The sequence below is a fragment of the Octopus bimaculoides genome, chromosome 3 (assembly GCF_046866305.1).
Source record: "Octopus bimaculoides isolate indiv1 chromosome 3, ASM4686630v1, whole genome shotgun sequence".
NCBI classification, from domain to species: Eukaryota; Metazoa; Mollusca; class Cephalopoda; order Octopoda; family Octopodidae; genus Octopus; species Octopus bimaculoides.
Window position 1 is genome coordinate 146,573,175 of NC_142930.1, and position 15,000 is coordinate 146,588,174.

Below are 15,000 nucleotides of genomic sequence, written 5' to 3' on the forward strand. Positions count from 1 at the left end.
AAATGAAGTGTTTTGCTCAAGAATACAACGCGTCGCCCGGTCCAGGAATCGAAACCACAATCTTACGATCATGGTGCTGACACCCTAACCACTAAGCCACGCGCCTCAACATCTCATTAATTACTGGGTTGTTATTCCAATCAATTCATTTGTAAAGTTCTTTTCTTTATCGCTGATTTCCATGACTCTCTCTCACCATTTAATTCCATTATTATAAATTTGAATTCGAAGCTTGATTCATGGTGAATCCTTCATCAGCTGATTACACAACCAAGGATGGCACTCCTATGGATGCGTTGCAGTCACTCCCTTGCTAGAGCTTGGTGATCCTGACGGTCGATCTTCTAGGATTCCTCCCCTCAGCATCAATGTAAGAAGCACTGTTGGCTCAGTCGAGCTTTTCCACTACCTTTTCACAATCCGCCATGCTGAAGTCCTACGACTTCACGATATCCCTTGCAGGGTGGCTGAATGGCAGCCCGTGACTGTGCAGGGCACGGTCATCACTCCATGAGTTATTTTCAAAATACCCACACACCCAATCAAAATACCCGCATACCCAAGTTTGTGCAGTGTATCCGTACAAACAGTTGATTTAAAAAGTATAATTTTTATTAGACCAGTTATACGATCAGTAAAGCCGTGAACAGTGCGGACTGTTCTTGAAACATGCTTTAAAAATAAGCTCTTGAACATTACTTAACAGGTTGTTCAGCCATTACCACCTCCTTCTTGTAGTATAAATTTCAAGGGATTCTCATTGTGATCAAGAAGAAAGTGCGTGGCCGAGTGATTAAGGTGTTGCACTCACGATCGTAAGATTGTGGTTTCGAATCCAGTCCGGGACAGTGCGTCGTATTCTTGAGTAAAACATTTCATTTCACGTTGCTCCAGTCCACTCAGCTGCAAATGAGTAGCCATGAGGCAAACTAATGTCCCGTTCAAGGGTAATGTAATCTCGGTTACTTACACGCCATGGGAACCGGGGTAACTGACTCTATGAGTACGAGGACTTGAAACAGTAATGTCCATGTCTATGTGACCGTCTGACGCGATGTGAATAGTAGTTACATCTCCCTCAAATTACATCATACCGTAAAAATATAGACACAGTGGATTACATAATCCTCAAATACAAGGATTATGTAATCCTCTATGGGAAATAGATGGAATGATCATGGCTGGAATGCCTTTGATCTATGTTTTGATAAGGGATGACTCGGAGTTAAACAACAACAACAACAACAACAACAACACTAGCAACAGTACCAGTACTCAAAACCGTCCGCTTTTGTGTATTTTATCGATTCTGTGAACAGGAGAGATTAGAACGCACGATAGTGAAGTATATGACTTTAGGACTACTTAAAGCATCGGATCAGCTCTCTACTGAATGTGCCATGACATCAAAAGCTGGTTGAATCAGCGACACTCTTTTTTTGGATGGACAAGCATTACACATACACACATCTTCACTAGTTTCAATCCTCGTACTGTGGATTGCTGGAGCATCGCCATTAATGTTGCTATTGTTTATACAGCCCACCTATAGTTGTTTTTTGGTGAGTAAAGGAGTTTCATATGGTTGCTCACGTTTGTGTTTCTTGCCGTAACGTAGACTTATCTATGGTCGTAAATAGTAGCATATTTGGATGTTACTTAAATATATTTACATACACTCCATATAGATCTCTTAAGAATTTCAGTAATGTATAGAAAAGCTGTGGTCCTTTGAACCGTAAGTTAATGTAGTATCTGGTTCTGACCCATGTCACAGCTGGAATACAGAATACTCTGGATCATATATGCTTGTGCTCGGTTAGGACTGACCTGTTTCTAAAGACGAGCAGTAACTTTTAATTTAGACGCAAGGCCAGCAATTTTTAAGGGAAGGTATTAACCAAATACATTGACTACAGATCTTGATTACTCTACTTTATTTTATCGACACTGGATGGACCGAAATGCAAATTTGAACTCAGAACCTGAAAAGTTGGAACAAATAGTGGAAGGTTTTTTTGTCGGATGTTGTACCAATTCAGCCCTCAATACCAACAACGAATTAACACAGATTGTAAAATTACTTGCTTTCATTCAGCTACAAAGAAAACAAATTTTATTTTGTTTGGAGAAAGTACATAAAAGATTTAATCGATCCCCACATCGGATAAATATCCTAAAAGACCCCCAATATATTTATATATGTGTGTGTGTGTGTGTGTGTGTGTTTGTGTGTGCATATGTATATATATATGTGTGTGTGTGTGTGTGTGTGTGCATGCATATATATATATATATATATATATATATATACACACACACACATACATACATACAACTATTTGTATATATTTCTCATCTCTAACCACTCGACCACAGCCAACGTGGCTACAAAAAGGTGAAGCAAATAAATAAATAAAGTTATGAATAAGTTGACCGCATTTTGAAATAATAGCTACGAGGGCTAACTTACAAAATTCTCCTCCCCCAGTGTCATAATCCTTGGTTAATCTTCCGTTTATCTCTTCAGAGAGGAGGTTCTCGAAATCTGTGTAATATATGTAACAATCGAACATGTAATTATATGATTGAATTATTTAAGATTATATGAAAGATAATGAATTTGAAATCCTGATAGGTTTTATCCTTTTCTTTTTTTTCCTATATTTCGTAAGAGTAAACATCTGAGAAAGAGGACGGGTGGCAATGGCGGCAGCTCGAAGTATTGGGCTCGATTTTTTTTTTCGCCTCTACCAATTTATTCTAATTATTTCCAATGTTACTTGAAGAATTACAAAAATATTTTTATCGTAGTTTTCTTTCTTTCTTTCTTTTAACTCTGTTTTCCCTCTACAATGTATGTTTATCGTTTTTGAAATTTGAATAAATTTTACTTCTTTTCTGACGATGAAGTGCCAAGGAATAAGAAGAAAAAATTACCGAACTTATCTGACAACCAAATGTATTACTCTCACAGCATAGAGCCGTAAGAGGTAAATCAGCTGACAAGTCAATACAGCGATTTTGCTGTTGAAGGGATATCATTTCACTTACGACACTAATGTCTTTGAAAAAGTTGAGAACGTTATTATACTGAGAGGTAATGCCTATCCTCACTTAGACGTGGATGTTCTGTTAGAACAAACTATACTGCGGTTATCATGAGAAGAACTCTCATTTGGATTTTTGGTACAAAATGCAAGAGTCCTTTTTGCACCAAACAAGAATGCATTTTGCATCAAACAAGAGTGAATTTTGCACCAAAAAGCCAATTTGAGAGTTTCTCTCATGGTAACTACTGCAGTATAATTTGTTCTTACAGAACATCCATCTTTAAGTGGTGATAAATATAACCTATCGATATTAATACTGCCTTTGTTGCTAATATATATCGTTGTTATACTATATCTTGCCCGTTTCTCTTTCAAGGTGTTCAGATGAAGTAACGGAAGTCTACTTATTAAAATATGAACAAAACTATACACTGAAAAATTCAGGCTACTGTCTTTCATCTCAACTCTTATAGTTATAACGCTTTGGCCATTGTGTCTTCCTATCTTTTTCAGGTGCCTGTCATATTTGATAACGCTCTCGGAAGATCAAACCGGACCATTTATTAGATTCACGGGGGTAGATTGTTGTAATTCCGTCGTCAATAATAAGAATATTCTTCGATTAAACTATTCTCCTACATGTGATGTCGCTTCCTCATTCTGTTTGAATCGGAGGTCCTGGTTGACATGGAAATCGAACTTATGCCCACATACTAAGACACTTACATTCATTATCGAATTATTCCAAGAAAATATCTCTGGTGCAGACCATAGAACGAAAACAATCTACTCCTTTGGGTTTATCAAAGATCTGCTTGGAATTCTTTGAACATTAGCGAATACAACAGATACATGAATAAGATAGGAGGGTACAACGGCCGATACTACTGTGACTACAACAATCAAGATGGGGATACTTGTCCGAATAAATACAACCAGCTGTCATACTCGGGTAAGCACGGCTTGGTGGCATGTACCATCCGCTTGCTTGTTGTTTTAAGTGACTATGTTAGTATCGAGCAGACATAGACACCTTCTCGGCCCCCACTCACCCTTGACTGTGGACTAACCAGGATGTAACAGCTGAAGGGAGAGAGAGCTGCATTAGCATTCGACTTGTACTCATTGTAGTGAAATGTGCTTGCTCAAAGATACAATACACCGCTTGGTTCCAGGAATCGAACGCATGACCACATGATTCACGAGCCGTACACCCTCACCACTAGGTAATGTAGGCGTCTTTCTCTTGTAATAATTCCCTATCATGGAAAAGCAAACAATGCATATATATATATAAATTTGTGTCCGGCATAACTCATTTGCATAATAGTAGAAAGTTAATTGAGAGCCTGACTTCTAAACAAGGATTACTAAACAATGTCTTCTGAAAACATTTCAACGCATATCTTGAACCCGTACCTCGTTTTCTGACGGGTACTGCGGTTATAACACTTTAATAAATTATTTGTTTATTCTTTTTAACCAAAGAAAAGAAGGTGCCGTATTTTCCAGCATACAAGTCGACATAGTATATTGAGTAAACATATAGCGTTAAAATTCAAACATCGTCGCAGTTTTTCCAAATCCTGCTGTATTTCACGTGGAATGTTTGGATCTCCAAAGTCGGCCTACCTTTTTTGGCTGTAAATTTTGGTCTGAAAAATTCGACTTGTATACCAGAAAATACGTTAAGCCAGCAACCATACCTTTTTTTTCTGGGCCCCCGAAACTTGTAGTATGAAGTTAAGCCAGCACCCATACCTTTTTTTTTTCAGGGGCTCCGAAACTGGTTGTATGAAGTTATCTTGAGACCGGCGACTTGACCAGAATATTTGCAACAGAATGAATTTTTTTAAAGTAGCCTAGTAGCTAAGTAGGTGTGTCAAACCAAGTATCAGGTTAAGCCTAACACCTTAGAATAGAGACAGTCCCTGTCACTCCTTCTTAAATATCTATCTATGTATCCTCTTCGCGCTAGCTGGCAGATAAGGCCTCCACGCTCGTTTTCTAGTTTCTTGCTGCATTCCATGATGACCATCTAGCTTGATTCCTTTCCTTTTCCACTGTCCTTCTCCATGTGGTTTTTGGTCTACCAACTCTTCTCTTCTCAGGTTGCCAAGTCAAGGCAATCATGCAATGATGATTAGGTTCCTTTCTCAATATATGTCCAATCCAATTCCATCTTTTCCTTTTTACTGATTGGCTTATCCTGGGGACTTGGGTTATTTTGTTGAGTTCGTCCGTTGATAGATATGATGTTTGGCCACCATATCTGCATTATTTTCTTCAGGCCTTTGTACTGAAAAGAATCCAGTTTTCTCTCATCACTATTGTTCATTTTCCAAGTTTCACAGGCATAAAGAAGTATAGGTCTTACCAGCGTTTTGTAGAGTTTGATTTTTGTCTCCCTTCCAATCTGTTTTGATCGCCATTCTTTGTCCAATTTGATAAAAGCGCTTCTGGCTCTATTGGCACTTAGAAATTCCCAGTTTGTGTCCGATGTGCTGGGTAACCGCTGGGTGTGAGATACCGCTCGGATTTGTTAAACTATGTCTCTAGGAGAAGGTCACTTTGAAATAAAACCGGATAAGCAAGGCAGTTTCTTAGATTTATTTTCTCCTTTTCTTTTTTTGTCATATCTCAAAACTCACTGAGCGGTTATTTGAAACATTCTTGAGAGTGACTTACAAAACAGATAGATATATAAATAAGTTTGATCGCAGGCGTGGCTTTGTGGTAAGAAGCTTGCTTCCTGCCACATGCTTCCGTGTTCAGTCCCACTACGTGACACTTCAGGAAAGTGTCTTCAACTATAGGCTTGGGCCGACCAGTGCCTTGTGAGTGGGTTTGGTAGACGGAAACTGAAAGAAGCCCGTCATATGTATGTATGTATGTATGTATGTATTATGTATGTATGTATGTATGCATGTATGTACGTGTGTGTGTGTGTCACCACCGCTTGACAACCTGTTTTGGTGTGTTGGCGTGTTCTCGTAGCCTAACAGTTCGGCAAAAGACACCGGTAGAATAAGTATCAGAATTAAAAAAAAAACTACTAGGGTCGATTCATTTGACTAAAAAAATCTAAAAAATTAGCAACTGAATCTTGTTAAAATCACACCGAGCTCAATTGGGCAACCTAACCTACTCACTGAATTAGGTGAATTAGTGTGCGAAGCAGCTGAATATAGCACAGGCATGAAACTGGCACTCCGTCGGTTACGACGACTCAGGTTCCAACTGATCCGATCAACGGAACAGCCTGCTCATGAAATTAACGTGCAAGTGACTGAGCACTCCACAAATACACGTAACCTTAGCGCGTTCTCAGGGAGATTCAGCATGGCACAGATATGAAAAAGGCTGGCTCTTTGAATTACAGGTACAACTCTGCTGAGTGGACTAGAGCAACATGAAATAAAGTGTCTTACATTCACCACAGACATATGTACACTTAACGTAATTCTCAGGCAGAATCAGCGTGACACAGTGGCTGAAAAGGTTGTACTTTTTCAATTAAAAGCACAATTTATACAATGGGCTTTTATAGTTTGCGTCCAATTATAACTACGGAACAACGATGGTTTTTAAAGCGGTGTCAACGGAAACCATGGTCATAACGACAACAAAAGCAGTAACGATTCAGTTACTTGGATACCAGGTCAAATTTGAAAGAAGTTGAAGTTGATTTAATTGACCATACCATATTATTGACTTTAAACAGGAAGCCTTAACGAGGTTACTCTACCTCCTAGAAACTACAGCTAAATCTCTTCTAAATCACATACCATCGTCTTTAAAATGACAAGAACAGAATAGATACTGCAGGCCTATATAACCCTAAAGTATATGGAATAGTCACAGCTTTGATCAAAGGTCTGCTCGATCAGGGATGATGTAAGGTTTAACAATAACGAAATCTACAGACCGTTGCTTGTTTTGTAGTCCCAGATTTAGGATACTACAGAAAATGCTTGCAATTGGCTGTTCATAAATATATATATATATATATATATATATATATATATATATATATATATATATATATATATATATATATATATATATATATATAATTAAAAATTATATGTATCATTCTTGTTTCTGTAATTTATTAAAGCGAAAACAGCAATTGGACAATTGCATCATTTTTCGACATACAGTAATGCCTTGGTATACGAGTTAATTCGTTCCCGGAGAACGCTTGTAAAGCGAAAAGTCGTAAACAGAAAATAAAACTCGTAAAAACTCGCAAACATTGAGTCTCATAAAGCAGATCTTTGTAAAGTGGGGTATTACTGTACTCTCCTTGCTTTCCCATGTACTTCTTCCAGCGGTCCACAAATTTGCTTATTCCGTCGGAGAAGGTTTTCGGCTGGTCGCGCAGTAATTTATGCACTGCTTCCTGTGTTTCTTTGTCCGTAGCAAATCGATGACCTCGGAAAGGATGTTTGAGCGGTCCAAAGATGTGATAATCGGAATGGACGAGATCTGGACTGTATGCAGGGTGTCCCAGCAACTCGAAAACCAAACTTTTCAACGGTTTCAACGATGTTGGTAGCCGTATGTCGACGTGCATTGTTGTGACAATAACACTCGCTTTGACAATAGACCGGTGTTTACTGCGAAATGCTGGTTTCAGTCTGTTGGCCAGCAGCTAACTGTAGCCTACGCTGGTGACTGCAGGCCCCTTTTATGTACTTCGGTTAGCACCCTTGGCACGGGTGTCCGCACAGTCATTACGGAAGCGAAGCTTGTGGATGATTTCGTACGCAGAGACATGAGTAATTTGCAGAGAACATGCCACTTCATAGATGGTCTCGCGTCGGTTCGCCAGAAACATCTCCCGAGCTTGTTGAATCAGCGTTGGAGGTTGCTGGGCGTCCTGATCCCTCTTCGTGCTTGATGCTTGTCCAACCATTTTGAAACTTCTTGATCCACTTATACACACTTCTACGTGTTAGAGCGCTGTCCCCGTATTATACTGAAAGCCTGCGATAAATTTCAGTTACCGACACACCTTCAGACCAGAGGAAACGGTTCACAGGTTTCTGTTTTTCTCTGGTGTACACTGCCAGCGCAGCTGCTATTGTTTACTCTGTAATACAAGAAAGAAAACGGGGGCGACCAAGGTCAAACCTCGGTTAGATAACCACAAGAGTTCCACCTTTTAGCATGCGAGCGCTGAAGGCAGTGCGAGCAAGCTAAGGAAAGTTTTGGCAAAAGTACGGATAGCTTTTGACTTCCCCTCGTATATATGTGTGTGTGTGTGTGTGAGAGAGAGAGAGAGAGAGAGAGAGAGAGGGAGAGAGAGAGAGAGGGAGAGAGAGAGAGAGAGAGAGAGAGTGTGTGTGTGTGTGTGTGCGCGCGCGCGCGCACACACACACACTCACACACACACGCAATGAAATTATTGAATTTCGCTGTCGCCACTTTCAGCGTAATTTAGTTTCACTTTTTTTCTGGAGAATGAACTACCTGTTACCCAAATAAAGTTAGTCCCTGCATAGAAAAGAACATTTTGCACCGAACTTAGCGAGGTTAGCTAATATCAGTGACGCTAACTCTAATTCCAGTATTTTTTAACAATAACAATAACAGAGATTATTGGAAAATATAAAAGACTATTTCATTTTGTTGACATAGAAGTAAAATAATTCGGATGACTAAGAAACTTAGTATTTCATTGAGACCTTTAGATATGGTCGTATTAATTTTCACTCTTCTTCTGAGTCACTTCGTTCTTTTTTTAACATTATTTCACATAGATACAAAGCAAAAGGTTGTTTTATTTTTAATGTGTGTGTGTGTGTGTGTGTGTGTGTGTGTGTGTGTGTGTGTGAAATTTATAGACCTTCAAAGTGATTCTTAGTATATGATTAGTACTGTATTTTATCGACCACTTCATAGATGAAAGTTTTGTTTTCCGTATTGCTTATCTCTATGTGGTAGTGAATGACAGAATCGATAAGGCAGTGGACATAATATAATGCTTTACAATATGTAGTTTGTTTTCATTTACGTTTTGAGTTTTTATCCCATAGGGATCAGGTTCAGCTTTGCCTTTCATCTTTCTGGGGTCGATTAATCCGAAGACCCTTTAAGTAATGAGTAGTTATAATTGACTTCAACATACTGTTACAAATGATGTGGTTTTGTGTCTATATTAGAAATAGATATTGCTTATGTGTAAAGAGAGGTGTACAGCAGAATCAGTGGAGTATCCATCGGTTTCGACAGTGAAAAGGCCAATTGTCTGATTAACAGTGCTGGCTGCCCATTGTATTATAATCAAAACGGCTAGCTTCCAAAAATCTCCTGACACTTCGTTTTTGAGATGAAATACCGCTAGTGATATGAAATTAACGCCCTTACTCATATCACTCCCCCCAAAATCCAACAGTTTTCAAGGGTTACACTAAGTCTAATCTACTTCTCATTTGACGGTATGGATGACTAAGAGCCTTTTCAAAGAGTAGTTTACAAAAGTTTTTTGTCCTGCCGTAGAAAGGTACAGTACTAGACAATATTTTCAACAAAGCGTTGCTTCTTTCAAACGGCTGACACGTCTACCACAGACACGTGTACCTTTGTCGTAATCTTGATATAAACAGTGTGATAAAACTGGTTCTTTGAGTTACAGGTACACTCAATCCAACGAGTTTCAACAAAGTTTCTGTTGAGTCAGTTTCACTTACAAGCCTCGAATTACCGCCCGGAAGGCTATGAAAGACAGAAATACTTGCTCAATGTGTCGCATAGTGGAATCGAACGCAGGACTTCGTTTTTGCGAAGCGAGCTACTAAACCGTTCGGAAATGTCTGCATCCAATGACTTATTGACGCAAACATACAAAATGTTCCGAGTGTTTAATATGCATGCGCGCGCTTTTTGTTTTCCTATAAATGAAACTGTGCAACTGAGACATGTCAGCCATCTCAAGTAAATGAAACATTAGGATAAAAAGTGAATAAACTGTTGCAAATCAAATATCATCCCTACGTCGTAGGCTTTGCTAAGAGAAATTATCCCCTCTTTACGGCACTAACACATTCTTCACATTAAACACACACACACACACAATTGAGTTTATTAAAAAAGATAAAGATAATAAACGTCGATTTGTATTTTTTAGTTGAACCTGTAGCCATCTTCGTCAGTCATACCATTGAAATACACACATGTATGTATGTATGTATGTATGTATGTATGTATGTATGTATGTATGTATACTCTCTTTTACTTTTTTACTTGTTTCAGTCAATTTGATTGCGGCTATGCTGGAATACCGCTTTTAGTCGAGCAAATCGACCCCAAGACTTATTCTTTGTAAGCCTAGTACTTATTCTATCGGTCACTTTTGCCGTACTGCTAAGTTACAGGGACGTAAACACACTAGCATTGGTTGTTAAGCGATGTTGGGGGCAAACACAGACGCACAAACATACACACACACACACACACACACATACATATATATATATATATATATATATATATATATATATATATATATATATATATACATGTATACGACGGGCTTCTTTCAGTTTCTGTCTACCAAATCCACTCACAAGGCTTTGGTCGGCCCGAGGCTATAGTAGAAGACACTTGCCCAAGGTGTTACGCAGTGGGACTGAACCCAGAACCATGTGGTTCGAAAGCAAGCTACTTACCGCACAGCCACTCCTACGCCTATGTATGTATGTATGTGCTGGGTATGACATTAAACTGCATCTGGTGGTGAGGCTCCAGATCGGGAGTTCTGGCGCTGTGGGGAGCGTGGAGTCACCCCTTAATTGCTATTACTCCCAGGGCCGTTCTGACCCAGAACGGTAGTATCTGTCAGGGTTCCATCAATGGTTTAGATAGATTTTCCAGGGGTAGACAAAGCTCACCTTATTTTTGACAAAGCCACGAGGCTGGCAGCTCTTCCGGAAGAAAGATCCTCTTGACATAAAACGTGCAGTTAAAATAATGCCAGTCATTGTGTAATGTTTGTCATCGGAACCTATTATGACGATAGAGAGCGTAACAAAAGTGATGGACTAGCTTTTAACACTTAAATTCAATGACGTACCAATGTTTCATTATAAATTTCATTTTTTGGATGAATATAAGAGGCCATTATCTGACATGACGAGGTAACCATTATGTATGTATGTATGTATGCATGTATGTATTATGTATGTATTATGTGTGTGTGTGTGCGTGTGTAGTAGTAAAAGAATATTCTAAGTATCCCAGGTTGTAACCCACCTGTGGCTTTGTAGCAAAAGAAATCTATACTAATTATGCCTTTTAAAGTGGCTAGTTGGTAGAATCGTTACCGTTTCGGGCAAAATACTTAACGGCACTTCGTCTGTCTTTACGTTCAGAGTTCGAATTCTACCGAGGCTGACTTTGCCTTTCATCCTTCCAGGGTCGATAAAATAAGTACCAGTTGAACACTGAGATGGTTGTAATCGACTCATCCCTAGTCCAAAATTGATGGCCTTGTGTCAAAATTTGAAATCAATATTAAATATGCCTTTAAGGCGTCGAGTTGGTAGAATCGTTAGCACAATGCTTAGCGGCATTCCGTCCGTCTTAACTTTCTAAGTTCAAATTTCGCCGAGGTAGACTTTGTCTTTCATTCCTTTCGGGCTTAGTAAAATAAGTACCAATTGATCACTGGGGTCAATGTAATCGACTTACCCTTCTCCCGAAATCGTTGGCCTTGTATCAAAATCTGAAACCAATATTAATGATGCCTTTAGAGGCATTTCGTTCATTACGTTCCGAGTTCATATTCCGCCGAGGTCGATTTTGCCTTTCATCCTTTCGGGGTCTATAAAATAAGTACCAGTTGAACTCCGATCTTGCTGGCCATGAGCTAAAATTTGAAACCATTATTAATTTTGCTTAATTTAGTGTGGTGAGTTGGCAGACTTGCTAGTGTCGTAGGAACATTGTACCACTTCTATACGTTCTGAGTTCAAATGCAGCCCAAGTAAACTTTAGCATTATTCCTCCCAGACTCAATAAAGAGAAATGTTTATTATTCCCTTCCAGAAGAAATTTTAATTACTGAAGAAAAAAAAAAAAAAAAAAAAATTTATTCCTTCTTTTATCTCATATTTTTTGTATAATTAGTTCTCTGTGTGCTATAAGGCACATAAGATCTTTCCAGCCCACCCTGTTTCCTGCCGCTGTTCTGGTCTCGTTCCAGCTTCTCCACCCTTCTCCTCGTCCTTCGCCATGTAGTTTTAGGTTGCCCTGCTGCTCTTTTTCCCTCAGACCGCCACTTAAGTGCCACCGTACAATTGCTTTCTCTATCTTGCCTGAGGACGTGTCCGATCCAGTCCCAGTGTGTGTCTTATTACGTCACTGATCTTGTTGATGCCCATCGTCTGTCAAAATTGTGTCATTTTGGACATTTTGCAGCCACTTGATGTCGAGCATTCTCCTTAAGCACGTGAATTGGAAGCTGTTCGTTGTTCTTTTTTCTCTCATTTTATACAATTACAGCATTCTTTTGTATATGAATAATTTAATTATATTTCACCCCATTCGAAATGTTTGTTTTCATTGATATTCTTGTATTCTTTTACTTGTTTCAGGGATTTAGTTGAAGAAATCGACCCCAGGACTTATTTTTTGTAAGCCTAGTAATTACTCTAACGATCTGTTTTGCTGAACCGCTATGTTACGGGGACATAAACACACCAGAATCGGCTGTCAAGCGATGGCGGGAGTACAAACACACACACACACACACACACACACACACACACACACACACACACACACACACACACACACACACACACACACACACACACACACACGCACCAAAACGAAAATAACCAGTGAGATCCGTGAAGGTAGAATCCAAAAGAGTACGAAGATCCAGGTGGAGTGCTGATATGTAGAGGAAGAGAGAGATGCTGAAAGTTCTAGAAGCGGTTAAGATATACAAGACCAAGGGAGTAGGAAGTTCAATCACGATCAAACTGGGGTAACCACGTGAGAGTATAATATATAGTTCAAATTTATAGAAAAACAAAGAAGAAGACAGATGTAGGAACAACAAGCAAGTATATTAGTTTGACGCTCAGGAAGAATAGAAGAGTCTTTTACGTTTCGAGCCTACGCTCTTCGACAGAAAGGAATAAGAGGAAACAGAGAGAGAATGAAAACAACGTGTTGAGTTCAGTGGTCCATTATTTGTCATGTTGGACCACTGAATTCAACACGTTTTTTTCATTCTCTTTCTATTTATTTCCTTTTATTCCTTTCTATTCAAAAGCGTAGGCTCGAAACGTAAAAGACATTTCCATTTTTCCCAAGCGTCAAACTAATACACTTGCTTGTTCCTACACCTGTCTTCTTTGTTTTTCTATAAATATGAACAATATATATATATATATATATATATATATATATATATATATATATATATATATATATATATATATGTATTATGGGTGTGTGTGTGTATTTGTCCCCGTCATCGCTTGACAACCGATGATGGTATGTTTACACCCACGTAACTTAGCGGTTCGGCAAAAGTTATCGATAGGATAAGTACTAGGCTTACAAAGAATAAGTCCTGTGGTCGACTTGTTCGACTAAAGGCGGTGTTCCAGTATGGCTGCAGTCACTTTATTTCACCTTGCTCCAGTCCACTCAGCTGGCAAAAATGGGCAGTATGTATATTTCAAAGGGCCAGCCTTCTCCTATCTGTGTCATGTTGAATCTCCCTGAGAACAACGCTAAGTAAGGGTACGCGTGTCTGTGGAGTGGTCAGCCTCTTTCACACTAATTTCTCGAGTAGGCTATTCCGTTGAGCGGGATCGACTGGAACACTCATCATCACAATCGACAGAATGCCAGTTCCTTCTATGTATTTATATATGTACAAGGGCGTATTTGTGCGTATATATGTATGAATATAAATATATATATATTTTCTCGAACCGTCTCTGATGAAGGGATATATAAAATATCCCGGGAACAGCTGTAAGAACTTCTCTTTATAAATGTTCTGAAAACTATTCGCAGCCTTCGATTTTTTGTCTCATTCTGTTAATATATATATATATATATATATATATATATATATATAAGCAAATTAACACCAAATATACAGTGCGTGTGTTTTTATTGGCTAAACTGGCAATATGACCATCCCCAAGTACAACAACATATATATATATATATATATATATATATATATATATATATATTTATATATATATATGTGTGTGTATATATATATATATATATATATATATATATATATATATATATATATATATATATATATTAACAGAATGAGACAAAAAATCGAGACAAAAAATCGAAGGCTGTGAATACTTTTCAGAACATTTATAAAGAGAAGGTCTTACAGCTGTTCCCGGGATATTTTATATATCCCCTCATCAGAGACGGTTCGAGAAAATGTTTATCTGTTAATTTCTATATATATACATGTTTAATACACGACCTACGTTGGACTCCTCTTTCGTATCATTATTGAACCTGGATTGGACCTTAACAATAGTCTGTCCATAGCACTTACTCAGCATTACCTGACACCTTTGGGTCTTATTGACACCATTACCTCTCATAACCCCTATATATATATATATATATATGGGAGAATATACAAATAATAACAACAGACGAGGACAGGTGGTGTAAATAACAAAAGTATATATTAGTATGACGCTCGGGAATACGGAAAGTCTTTGACGTTTCGAGCTACGCTCTTCAACAGAAAGAATACGGAGACAAGGAGAAAAACACGGAGAAAAAAAATTGAATAGTGTTCAGTCAACGGTCAATAATACAAATATTATGTGAATATATGCATATATATACGTACATATATGTACATACCTACATCTACATGTATATATAGATGCATATCTGGGTACAGGACGTTGCAAAAAAACGTGGA

General features: G+C 38.4%; 1 long non-coding RNA gene across 1 annotated transcript in view; it reads right to left on the bottom strand.

The window, feature by feature from the left end:
- LOC149136756 (uncharacterized) overlaps positions 1–11,505 on the bottom strand; it is a 23,112-nt gene extending 11,607 nt beyond the window's left edge. Inside the window, exons 1-2 of the long non-coding RNA XR_016240936.1 lie at positions 10,952–11,505; positions 2,474–2,548 (exon numbers count right to left, since the gene is read on the bottom strand). This is a non-coding gene — a long non-coding RNA (uncharacterized LOC149136756). The remainder of the gene's footprint in view (positions 1–2,473; positions 2,549–10,951) is intronic.
- Between the last annotated feature and the right edge of the window lie 3,495 nt (positions 11,506–15,000).